Here is a 13,721-nt window from a genome sequence, read left to right as displayed (position 1 = left end):
CATTTGGCCTCATGAAAAGTTTACATATGTCTGATCTGTTTTCAGTTTAAATGGATTTCAATTCAATAATAACAGCTTATCAGAGACTAAAATAATATATCAAAATGTATCACTCCGAGGCTTCACATGGACCCCAATAAGATAGATCTGCCCATGAACGTACAGGCAGGAGATTTAAACACAGCCCCTTAAATTGAGAGAGAGAGAGAGAAACATAGACAGAAAGAGAGAAAGAGAGAGGAGGATGCCTCCAGGAAGTAACCCATCTTGTCAAAATAAGGATGATTTTATCCTCACTAAATGTGTGTGATCATGGAATAAGTCACTGGTTTGATATTGGGAAGTTGTTGCACTCTCTGTGGCTGTGTTGGCTCTCAGTGAGACATTAACATTATAGTGGAGCATTAGTGACCAGGGCACCAGTCAGTCTGAGCATATACAGCTCACAGTCCTGGTCCTGTATCACTGATGCTCACATTACTGCTGCCCTGGTCCTGTATCACTGATGCCCACATTACTGCTGCCCTGGTCCTGTATCACTGATGCTCACATTACTGCTGCCCTGGTCCTGTATCACTGATGCCCACATTACTGCTGCCCTGGTCCTGTATCACTGATGCCCACATTACTGCTGCCCTGGTCCTGTATCACTGATGCCCACATTACTGCTGCCCTGGTCCTGTATCACTGATGCTCACATTACTGCTGCCCTGGTCCTGTATCACTGATGCTCACATTACTGCTGCCCTGGTCCTGTATCACTGATGCTCACATTACTGCTGCCCTGGTCCTGTATCACTGATGCTCACATTACTGCTGCCCTGGTCCTGTATCACTGATGCCCACATTACTGCTGCCCTGGTCCTGTATCACTGATGCCCACATTACTGCTGCCCTGGTCCTGCACCACTGATGCTCACATTACTGCTGCCCTGGTCCTGTATCACTGATGCCCACATTACTGCTGCCCTGGTCCTGTATCACTAATGGTCACATTACTGCTGCCCTGGTCCTGTATCACTGATGCTCACATTACTGCTGCCCTGGTCCTGTATCACTGATGCTCACATTACTGCTGCCCTGGTCCTGTATCACTGATGCCCACATTACTGCAGCCCTGGTCCTGTATCACTGATGCCCACATTACTGCTGCCCTGGTCCTGTATCACTAATGGTCACATTACTGCTGCCCTGGTCCTGTATCACTGATGCTCACATTACTGCTGCCCTGGTCCTGTATCACTGATGCTCACATTACTGCTGCCCTGGTCCTGTATCACTGATGCCCACATTACTGCTGCCCTGGTCCTGTATCACTGATCATGATTAGGCTGCTACTACTCATACTGTTTGAGCACCAAACAATTATTCACCTTCCCCACCCGTCCCTCTGTTTCTTTCTTTCAGGCTCTCCCTCTCTCTCCCTCTCTCTCCCTCTCTCTCCATCTCCTCGTCGCTCCTTCTCATCACTCTCCTCGTCGCTCCCTCTCGTGACGCTCTACCTCTCCTCATACACCCTCCAGCCTCGCTCCCTCTCGTCACTCTCTACCCTTCCTCATACACCCTCCAGCCTCGCTCCCTCTCGTCACTCTCTACCTCTCCTCATACACCCTCCAGCCTTGCTCCCTCTCGTCACTCTCTACCCTTCCTCATACACCCTCCAGCCTCGCACCCTCTCGTCACTCTCTACCTCTCCTCATACACCCTCCAGCCTCGCTCCCTCTCGTCACTCTCTACCTTTCCTCATACACCCTCCAGCCTCACACCCTCTCGTGACTCTCTACCTCTCCTCATACACCCTCCAGCCTTGCTCCCTCTCGTCACTCTCTACCCTTCCTCATACACCCTCCAGCCTCGCACCCTCTCGTCACTCTCTACCTCTCCTCATACACCCTCCAGCCTCGCTCCCTCTCGTCACTCTCTACCCTTCCTCATACACCCTCCAGCCTCGCTCCCTCTCATCACTCTCTACCTTTCCTCATACACCCTCCAGCCTCGCACCCTCTCGTCACTCTCTACCCTTCCTCATACACCCTCCAGCCTCGCTCCCTCTCGTCACTTTCTACCCTTCCTCATACACCCTCCAGCCTCGCACCCTCTCGTCACTCTCTACCCTTCCTCATACACCCTCCAGCTTCACACCCTCTCGTCACTCTCTACCTCTCCTCATACACCCTCCAGCCTCCCTTCCTCTCGTCACTCTCTACCCTTCCTCATACACCCTCCAGCCTCACACCCTCTCGTCACTCTCTATCTCTCCTCATACACCCTCCAGCCTCGCACCCTCTCGTCACTCTCTACCCTTCCTCATACACCCTCCAGCCTCCCTTCCTCTCGTCACTCTCTACCCTTCCTCATACACCCTCCAGCCTCGCTCCCTCTCGTCACTTTCTACCCTTCCTCATACACCCTCCAGCCTCGCACCCTCTCGTCACTCTCTACCCTTCCTCATACACCCTCCAGCTTCACACCCTCTCGTCACTCTCTACCTCTCCTCATACACCCTCCAGCCTCCCTTCCTCTCGTCACTCTCTACCCTTCCTCATACACCCTCCAGCCTCACACCCTCTCATCACTCTCTACCTCTCCTCATACACCCTCCAGCCTCGCTTCCTCTCATCACTCTCTACCCTTCCTCATACACCCTCCAGCCTCCCTTCCTCTCGTCACTCTCTACCCTTCCTCATACACCCTCCAGCCTCCCTTCCTCTCGTCACTTTCTACCCTTCCTCATACACCCTCCAGCCTCCCTTCCTCTCATCACTCTCTACCCTTCCTCATACACCCTCCAGCCTCCCTTCCTCTCGTCACTTTCTACCCTTCCTCATACACCCTCCAGCCTCCCTTCCTCTCGTCACTCTCTACCCTTCCTCATACACCCTCCAGCCTCACACCCTCTCGTCACTCTCTACCCTTCCTCATACACCCTCCAGCCTCGCACCCTCTCGTCACTCTCTACCCTTCCTCATACACCCTCCAGCCTCCCTTCCTCTCGTCACTTTCTACCTCTCCTCTCATACACCCTCCAGCCTCGCGCCCCCTTCTCCATTCTTTCTCACTCCCTCCAGTCTCTCTTCCCTGTTTCTCTCTCTCGGATTCCTGTCTCTCCTCTGTGCCTCGCGGTTCTCTGCGTCTTTTCAGGCAGGGTTTAAGCGGCTCTGTGATACTTCAAAGCAGCCCGGCGCTCTGCAGGCTGTTTTAAGAGGCTGACAATGACATACCAAACCCTCCAGACTTCTAACTGATCACTCTATCCCTCCATCCCTCCAACCTAATCCCTCTGTACCCACTATCTGGCTGCCTCTTCACCTCTGGCTGCACTGTCTTTATCAGTCACTGCCCCTGGAACTGCTAGCGTTCATCCACAAGCCCTATATAGCTGTGTCTCTACCCCTCTGACAGCTCTCTGTCTGTCTGTCTGTCTCTGTCTGTCTGTCTAACATCCTCTCAAGTCTGTTCTCTGGTCAGGCGAAGGCAGGTAGTCACAAATTCTTTCAGGCAATGACACTAAAAAGCTTCGAAAACATCAACTAACATGTGCACACACACGCACTAAAAGAGGAAGCTGTAAAGAGGATTATATTGGTGGGGTGGGGGGGTGGGGGTTATACACTAATCCAATCATTTGTGGCTGGTGTCTTATCCACAGTGAAAGCATCATCTCACAGAACTGTACAGTTAACACTCACACACCACTGACTTACTCCAACCCTCACAGGGTAATCTCTCACACACACACACACACACACACACACACACACACACACACACACACACACACACACACACACACACACACACACACACACACACACACACACACACACACACACACACACACACACACACACGCTACGGCTGATCATATTTGAAGCCACATATCTTTTGTCATCCTGCTGGCATCAGTGGAGCCATAACATGGTCCTGCTACCTCTCCTCTCCTCTCTCAAGTCAAATTTGTCACGTTTCCTAAACAACAGGTGTAGACTAACAGTGAAATATTTACTTATGAGCCCTTCTCTACAATGCAGAGCGAAAAATATAGAAAAAAATTATGAATAAATACACAATGTGTAACAATAACTTGGCTATATACACAGGTACCAGGACATCGACCCCTGGCCATCATTCCTCACTATGCCCAGGTGGATCTATTTCTACCACAGAATGGACCATACCACGGAGTAATGATCACAATCCCAGTCCCGTCTCAACTCCTCCACCAAACACTTTTATGGGTAAGAAAAACTAGAAGAAATGTGGGGTAAAGGCAACTGGAGGCAGTGTGAAAAAGGAATTTATTATCATAGAACATAGATCAATTAATAAATCAATGGGCTCAGCCTCAATCAGTGCCCTCAATCTCTCAACAGGGAGCCTCAGTCTCATCTGAAAGATCTGGAATCCTGTGAACATTCTCAGACAGAGAGAGGTGTGAGGGAGAGAGGGATGGGTGGATGGATGGATAGAAAGAGGGGGATGAAGAGAAGGAGTGAGGCCGAAGCAGCCTCCAGGGTGCTACATGATGGAGGCACAGTGAAACATGATACGTTTACTTCATGGTGAGCTGGGGGTGTGCATGTGTACGTCTCGCTCCAGACCTGGGTTAAACCTTCTCCAAAATCAATCTGCCTCCCTCTCCCTATGGATCCCCTCAACATCATGCCCCTTTAACACCCATTACCACAGAGAAAGAGAGTGTGAGAGAAGGAAAGAGGGAGGGAGAGAGAAAGGGTGATTTTCATTTGAAAGAAATGGACCATGTCAGCCATCAATTCATTTCAGAGGACTGCAGAAGAAAGTCCTATTTCTTTCCATATTACATTTATATGGCCCTGGGTCCATATTAAGGCTGCTCTTACATTACATCTATCCTTTCACCAGCACTATTCTGTGAGAAGCTGTGATGGAGACAGACATGCAGGCAGAGACAGGGACAGACAGAGACTCTCTCTGAGTCAATATGGCACACACACAGACACAGACACAGACACACTCACACTCACACTCACACTCACACACACACACACACCATACAGTAGAGAAGTGAACGTAAAGCCAGGTGTACACAACTTTCTAAAACCTAACATCGCTGAGCCTCACACATTAAACCACTGTCTTTCCTGTAGTTTGTTGTCGTGCCAACGTAGTGGTTGTGCGCACACTAAACGGTGTGGCACAGACATTTTGAAATTAATAACATTGCTTGTAAACTTCAGAGCTCGAACAATTTGACACTTTGGTTTTGGTTAAAGGCAACTACAAACCCATATTAGTATTAGTCATGGCTCCTGTTGGACAATCTATATCCTGGGTGATGTGAAACATTCTGGGTGATGTGCAACATCCTGGGTGATGTGAAACATTCTGGGTGATGTGAAACATTCTGGGTGATGTGCAACATCCTGGGTGATGTGAAACATTCTGGGTGATGTGAAACATCCTGGGTGATGTGAAACATTCTGGGTGATGTGAAACATCCAGGGTGATGTGAAACATTCTGGGTGATGTGCAACATCCTGGGTGATGTGAAACATTCTGGGTGATGTGAAACATTCTGGGTGATGTGCAACATCCTGGGTGATGTGAAACATTCTGGGTGATGTGAAGCATTCTGGGTGATGTGAAACATCATCATCTCACTGCATTCTTCTCTGGCCAGCTCTCATTGGCTATTGCTGATCACCGTTCTCAAAACTTGTTGTTGCACATCTCACACTACAAGAACATTGCAGATTTTGTGCCGATGAAATAAAAAATGTTTGAACATTTTGGGACGTCTGAGACTGCTCAAAGATGAGATTGAGTCTTAAAATGAGCGTCGGTGACGGCCGCGGGCCCCAAGTAGGAAATGACATGGGGATTTTGTCGCTGATCTCAAAAACTTGTCTGGGACAGCTAAATTCAGGGCCAAAATCGTGTAGTGTACACCCGGCTTAAGAGAGAGTAGGAGATGAGATCTCAACTTTAGCCTTTACATGACTCGTAATAAACATTTCTATCAGGGTCTGGAAGTAATGTCCTGGGTCCACCTGCCAAGTTGGCCGGGGAATGTTCCCTACCTGCCAAAGAAACTCACCCAGGTGTGACAGAGATAGCTAAAAGCTTTGGGCAAAATGTATGTAAATGCACACGTATGAAAAAATTATACCCCTTTTAAAAAACCAACCACACAACTTTACCCTTATCAAAACCCTGACAATCCTAGCCTAATTGACATCTGTTCCCAAAGATTGGGAAGAGAGAGATAGGCAATAGGTATGGCAAAGCTGTAAATGGGCATTATGTGGGTTTATGAGGAAGCCAAACGATCACAATCCAACTGAGACATCTCAGCCGCAGAGTTCCTAAACCAAGAGGCGCAGCATCGTGAGACTTCTGGAAAGCTAGCGAAGCAGACACGGCAGACCAGACCGGGGTTTGGTTTGGAGTTTGAGAAGTCAATGGGAGAAGTAAAACAAATATTCCTCCAAATCTACTGGCAAAACCAAGATTGGAGCAAATGTCACTTCCTATCGAGTGGCTCCCAAAACTCCCATGAAGTTCTGCGACCCAAGTTGCAACTGACTGGCCTAGTTAAATAAAGGTGAAATAAAAGAAAATAAAGAGGAAGGCCCTAAAAATTGTCAAGGACTCCAGCCACCCAAGTCATAGACTGTTCTCTCTGCTACCGCACGGCAAGCGGTACCGATGCACCAAGTCTGGAACCAACAGAACCCTGAACAGCTTCTATCCCCAAACCATAAGACTGATAAATAGTTAGTCCGAGTAGCTATTGGCTAACTATTTAACTATCTGCAATCAGCAGCCTGATCAACTATTTGCGAAGGAGTTGTGTCGTGCTGCATGAGGCAAATGGTGGTCACACCATATACTGACTGGTTTTCTGATCCACGCTCCTACCTTTTTAAAGGTATCTGTGACCAACAGATAAATATCTGTATTCCCAGTCATGTGAAATCCATAGTTTAGGGCCTAATGAATTTATTTCAATTTACTGAGTTCCTTATATGAACTGTAACTCATTAAAATCTTTGAAATTGTTGCATGTTGCGTTTATATTTTTGTTAAGTGTAAACAAGATTTCTGTATATCATTTTCCAAAAATTGCTAAAATTTCTAAACATGTTTTCACTTGTCGTTATGGGGTATTTTGTGTAGATGGGTGAGAATGGATTTTTGATTTCAGGTCGTAACCCAACAAAATGCCAAGCGGTATGAATACTTTCTGAAGGCATTGTGTATGTAACTGTTAGATGCACCCACACAGAAACACACACACACATGCACACTACATGTCAATGTTTTTAAATGTATGTAAATTGTAGTATTTTATGTTGCGTCGGACCCGAGTAAGAATACCTGTCGCCGTTGGGGTCAGCTAAGGTAGGTAGCCTAGTGATTTAAGCATTGGGCCAGTAACCGAAAGGTTGCTGAATCCCCGAGCTGAGGTAAAAAAATCTGTCATTCTGCCCCTGAACAAGGTAGTTAACCCACTGTTCCCCCGTAGGCTGTCATTGTAAATAAGAATGTATTCTTATCTGGCTTGCCTAGTTAAATAAAGGTTACATTTACAAATAAAAATAATTGAATGGGGATCCTAATAAAATAAAATCAGAATAAAATACATACTATATAGTATTTTGTGTGTGTGTGACTGTGCAGCAGTGCTTGATGTTCTTTGTACCCTCTGGCTACTGTCTCTGTTCTTGCTCAGAGCTTGGACTTCAGCCACAATACAACTGGTTATCAAAAGTCATTCTCTGAGCCTTTCTCTCCCTCTCTTTCTCTCATCTATCCTTCCTTTCTTTTTCTTTCCCCCATGTTCTCTCTGTGCACCATGTTGAGATAAGGTAATAGCAGACATGATGATCTGGTTGCGCTCTCTCTCAGCCTGGCCTTGTTGGTGGCTGCAGGGCCCATTTGAACTGAGAGAAGCCGGAGGGGGCGGGAGGGAGGGACTGGGGACTGCTCAAGGGACTGAAATTACTGAGCTGAAACACAGGCCCTTTCCCCCTCAGTCTATCTCCCTCCATTTGTCTCTCTTTCTGCCTGTGTATATCTTCTTCTTTCTCGCTGTTTATTTCCTCCCCTCTCTGTTTCCCCTCTCCATTAGCTCAGGAACAGGCTGTAACGGTTAGGGGTGAGGGTTAGTAGTCAGTCATCACAGTGCTCTGCAGGCTTGTCTTTAACTGGCCTGTGATGTTGGGTAAATAACACATAGTGTGCTGCTCGACTGCTCTGCTGTGGGCCTCAAGTGCTTTGAAGCTGGCTGTGAAAACACCCTCTCAGCCCCACACTGAGGCTCAATCCCAATACCCCTGCCCCATCCTTATCCCTCCCCCTCATTTTCATGTGCCCCTCGGTGGGGCAGTGTCCCTCAAACTGAGCAACTATTGATAGGGAGAGAACCCTTTCTTTTTCTTTTTGTATTTCACCTTTATTTAACCAGGTAGGCTAGTTGAGAACAAGTCCTTTATTTAACCAGGTAGGCTAGTTGAGAACAAGTCCTTTATTTAACCAGGTAGGCTAGTTGAGAACAAGTCCTTTATTTAACCAGGTAGGCTAGTTGAGAACAAGTCCTTTATTTAACCAGGTAGGCTAGTTGAGAACAAGTCCTTTATTTAACCAGGTAGGCTAGTTGAGAACAAGTCCTTTATTTAACCAGGTAGGCTAGTTGAGAACAAGTCCTTTATTTAACCAGGTAGGCTAGTTGAGAACAAGTCCTTTATTTAACCAGGTAGGCTAGTTGAGAACAAGTCCTTTATTTAACCAGGTAGGCTAGTTGAGAACAAGTCCTTTATTTAACCAGGTAGGCTAGTTGAGAACAAGTCCTTTATTTAACCAGGTAGGCTAGTTGAGAACAAGTCCTTTATTTAACCAGGTAGGCTAGTTGAGAACAAGTCCTTTATTTAACCAGGTAGGCTAGTTGAGAACAAGTCCTTTATTTAACCAGGTAGGCTAGTTGAGAACAAGTCCTTTATTTAACCAGGTAGGCTAGTTGAGAACAAGTCCTTTATTTAACCAGGTAGGCTAGTTGAGAACAAGTCCTTTATTTAACCAGGTAGGCTAGTTGAGAACAAGTCCTTTATTTAACCAGGTAGGCTAGTTGAGAACAAGTCCTTTATTTAACCAGGTAGGCTAGTTGAGAACAAGTCCTTTATTTAACCAGGTAGGCTAGTTGAGAACAAGTCCTTTATTTAACCAGGTAGGCTAGTTGAGAACAAGTCCTTTATTTAACCAGGTAGGCTAGTTGAGAACAAGTCCTTTATTTAACCAGGTAGGCTAGTTGAGAACAAGTCCTTTATTTAACCAGGTAGGCTAGTTGAGAACAAGTTCTTTATTTAACCAGGTAGGCTAGTTGAGAACAAGTCCTTTATTTAACCAGGTAGGCTAGTTGAGAACAAGTCCTTTATTTAACCAGGTAGGCTAGTTGAGAACAAGTCCTTTATTTAACCAGGTAGGCTAGTTGAGAACAAGTCCTTTATTTAACCAGGTAGGCTAGTTGAGAACAAGTCCTTTATTTAACCAGGTAGGCTAGTTGAGAACAAGTTCTCATTTACAACTGCGACCTGGCCAAGATAAAGCAAAGCAGTGCGACACAAACAACAACACAGAGTTACACATGGAATAAACAAACGTACAGCCAATAACACAATAGAAAAGTCTATATACAGTGTGTGCAAATGAAGTAAGATTAGGGTGGTAAGGCAATAAATAGGCCATAGTGGCGAAATATTTACAATTTAGCAATTAACATTGGAGTGATAGATGTGCAGATGATGATGTGCAAGTAGATACTGGGGTGCAAAAGAGCAATAAAAAAATGGGGATGAGGAAGTTGGGTGGGCTATTTACAAATCGGTAAGCTTCTCTGACAGCTGATGCTTGAAGTTAGAGAGGGAGATATGTCTGCAGCTTCAATTAATTGTGCAATTCGTTCCAGTCATTGGCAGCAGAGAACTGTAAGGATAGGCGGCCAAAGAGGTGTTTGCTTTGGGGTTGACCAGTGAAATATACCTGCTGGGGCACATGCTATGGGTGGGTGTTGCAATGGTGACCAGTGAGCTGAGATAAGGTGGGGATTTACCTAGCAAAGACTTATAGATGACCTGGAGCCAGTGGGTTTGGCGACGAATATGTAGCGAGGGCCAGCCAACGAGAGCGTACAGGTCGCAGTGGTGGGTAGTATATGGGGCTTTCGTGACAAAACAGATGGCACTATGATAGACTACATCCAATTTGCTGAGTAGAGTGTTGGAGGCTATTTTGTAAATGACATCGCCAAAGTCAAAGATCAGTAGGATAGTCAGTTTTACAAGGGTATGTTTGACAGCATGAGTGAAGGAGGCTTTGTTGCGAAATAGGAAGATGATTCTAGATTTATTTTTGGAGATGCTTAATGTGGGTCTGGAAGGAGAGTTTACAGTCTAACCAGACACCTAGGTATTTGTAGTTGTCCACATATTCTAAGTCAGAACCGTCCAGAGTAGTGATGCTAGTCGGGTGCGGACAGCAATCGGTTGAAGAGCATGCATTTCGTTTTACTAGCATTTAAGAGCAGTTGGAGGCCACGGAAGAAGTGTTGTATGGCATTGAAGCTCGTTTGGAGGTTTGTTAACACAGTGTCCAAAGAAGGGCCAGTGTCCTCTGACACTGCCTGGTATAGAAATCCTGGACGGCAGGGAGCTCGGCCCCAGTGATGTACTTGGCCAAACGCACTTCCCTCTGTAGCGCCTTGCGGTCGGATGCCAAGAAGTTGACATACCAAGCGGAGATGCAGCCATTCAAGATGCTCTCGATAGGGCAGCTGCCCTCTTCACAACTGCGTTGGTGTGTGTGGATCATGATAATTCCTTAGTGATGTGGACACAGAGGAACTTGCTCCACTACAGCCCCATCGATGTGGATGGGGGCGTGCTTGGTCCTCCGTTTCATGTCGTCCATGATCAGCTCCTTTGTCTTGCTGACGTTGAGGGAGTGGTTGTTATCCTGGCACCACACTGCCAGATCTCTGACCTCCTCCCTGTAGGCAGTCTCATTGTTGTCAGTGATCAGGCCTACCACCGTCATGTCGTCTGCAAACTTAATGATAGTGTTGAAGTCGTGTGCGGCCACACAGTTGTGGGTGAACAGGGAGTACAGGAGGGGAGTAAACATGCACCCGAGGGGCCCCCGTGTTGCGGATCAGCATGGCGGATGTGTTGTTGCCTACCCTCACCACCTGGGGGAGGCCCGTCAGGATGTCCAGAATCCAGTTGCAGAGGGAAGTGTTTAATCCCAGGGTTCTTACCTTAGTGATAAGCTTGGAGGGTACTATGATGTTGAACGCTGAGCTATAATCAATGAACAGCATTCTCACGTAGGTGTTCCTTTTGTCCATGTGGGAAAGGGAAGTGTGGAGGTCAATAGAGATTGTGTCATTTGTGGATCTGTTGGCGCAGTATGCTAATTGGAGTGTGTACAGGGTGTCTCGGATGATGTTGTCGATGTGAGCCATGACCAGCCTTTCAAAGCATTTAATTAATGGCTACAGATGTGAGCGCTACGGGGCGATAGTCATTTAGACAGATTACCTTGCCGTTCTTGGGCACAGGACGGACTATTGTGGTCTGCTTGAAACATGTAAGTATTACAAACTGGTTCAGGGAGAAGTTGAAAATGTCAGTGAAGAAACTTGCCAACTGGTCAGCGCATGATCAGAATACGTGTCCTGGTAATCCGTCTGGCCCAGCGGCCGTGTGAATGTTGACCTGTTTAAAGGTCTTACTCACATCGGCTACGGAGAGTGTGATCACACAGTCATCCAGAACAGCTAGTGCTCTCATGCATGGTTCAGTGTTGCTAGCCTCGAAGTGAGCATAGAAGGTATTTAGCTTGTCTGGTAGCCTTGCGTCACTGGACAGCTTGCGGCTGGTTTCCCTTTGTAATCCATGATAGTTTGCAAGCCCTGCCACATCTGACGAGCATCAGAGCCGGTGTTCTGGAATTTGATATTGGTCCTGTATTGACGCTTTGCCTGTTTGATGGTTCATCGGAGGGCTTAGCAGGATTTCTTATAAGTGTCCGGATTAGTGTCACACTCCTTGAAAGCGGCAGCTCTAAAATTTTCGTTACGATTTGTGCCAAATACAATGCTCTTAGTTTTAGAGATGTTCAGGACCAGTTTTTTACTGGCCACCAATATTTTGCCGAATAGTGTTAAACCAATGTATTTTGTGTGAAGAAAAACTTGTTGAACGCACCTTATAACTTTATTGAAGCAAAACACCACTGTTGACTCTCAATATAAAATGCTGGTTAAATTGTTTAAAACAGATTTTTTTAACGGTCTGTGTTTGGAAAATGCAGATTTCTGAACACTAATGCGATGCCTGGTAAGTGTAAGCATTTGTTCATGCCTCTACCCGTCCCATCCCAGAATGAATGAATAATTGAGAGAGATGGAGGGGAAGGATATGGTAATAAATGTAGTGTTTGTGACCAACTCACTCACCCATATAATAACACCTACTGTAGCACACAGGCAGTGTCTCAAACACACACCCACTTCTTTCTCTGCCCCCTGTCCAGTCCCGTCTGAAGCATCCCCCTCTGCCCCCCTTCCCCCAGTCCATTAATTCCATATATCCACCTGCTCCCTGCCCTACCCTACCACCCAGCCAACAACACCATGACAAAGAGATGGACTTAAAACGCTCCCTTTAACTCACAAACACACATAAAGAACATCTACAAAAACAGTTAAAGATTTAAACACATCTGCACAGTTTTGCTATCCAGGAACACACACACCCTCATCACACGTGTTTGTACAAACTCCAGACAGCTTCTAAAGTTAATGTAAAACTATAAATCCCATCTTCAATCTTTTATAATTATACAAACCCACACGTTTAGCTGTAGATGTAAGTGTGTGTGTTAGAGAGTGATTGACAGCTTGCTCTCTATCTCTCCCTATGTTTGTGCATTAATCCACAGATTGGAAAGGAATCCAATTAACTATTAATTAGGCTCTTCAAACAGACTTCTCTACTATTGTTCGTCATTCCGGCATTCAAGATGAAAAGTGAAGCAAAACCACACACACACACACACACACACACACACACACACACACACACACACACACACACACAGAGAGAGAGAGAGTGAGAGAGACAAACCTAGTCTCACAGTCACACACACACAGTGTTTTCCTCTTGAGTTCCAGGGAGAATCCGATCAGATACCTCTATAGTAGTTTAGCTTAGGCCTATACTGACTATCTTCTTTTGTTTTCATCTGAAAACAGCAATGGCTGCCATGGGCGTGTGTGTACGAGTGGGGCTAACACTGGAGGGAGGTGTGTGGGATGGTGTGTGTGTGTGTGTGTGTGTGTGTGTGTGTGTGTGTGTGTGTGTGTGTCAGCGTCTATGGATGTGCAGGAGGGGAGCTGTCTCCATAGTAACGCTGACGTCTCATGTGCATCCAACTGAGGCTGTGTTTGGGTGGAGAATCCAGCGAGGAAGAGAGAGGAGTCTGGGTATGTAAACCCAGAGCATTGTGGGTGGATCTGGAGGAGTGGAATCTGGGCTACCCTGTTATCTAACAGAGCCCTGAGTAGGAGTTGCATATTTCTACTATTAGCTTACCCCCCCTATAAATCCTAACCTTACCCATTAGAGGCAAACGGATCTTGGATCAGTGTCTAGGGGACAACGTCATCCAACGTACCTATC

General features: G+C 46.5%; 1 protein-coding gene across 1 annotated transcript in view; it reads right to left on the bottom strand.

Annotated features, from left to right (window-relative positions):
- The window catches only part of LOC115161129 (immunoglobulin superfamily member 3-like), a 131,008-nt gene that overhangs the window by 100,927 nt on the left and 16,360 nt on the right, over positions 1–13,721 (bottom strand). The window lies entirely within an intron of this gene.

Source organism: Salmo trutta, chromosome 24 (genome assembly GCF_901001165.1).
Source record: "Salmo trutta chromosome 24, fSalTru1.1, whole genome shotgun sequence".
NCBI classification, from domain to species: domain Eukaryota; kingdom Metazoa; phylum Chordata; class Actinopteri; order Salmoniformes; family Salmonidae; genus Salmo; species Salmo trutta.
The sequence above is the reverse complement of the archived record's forward strand: the minus strand, read 5'-3'. Positions and strand labels throughout refer to the sequence as shown.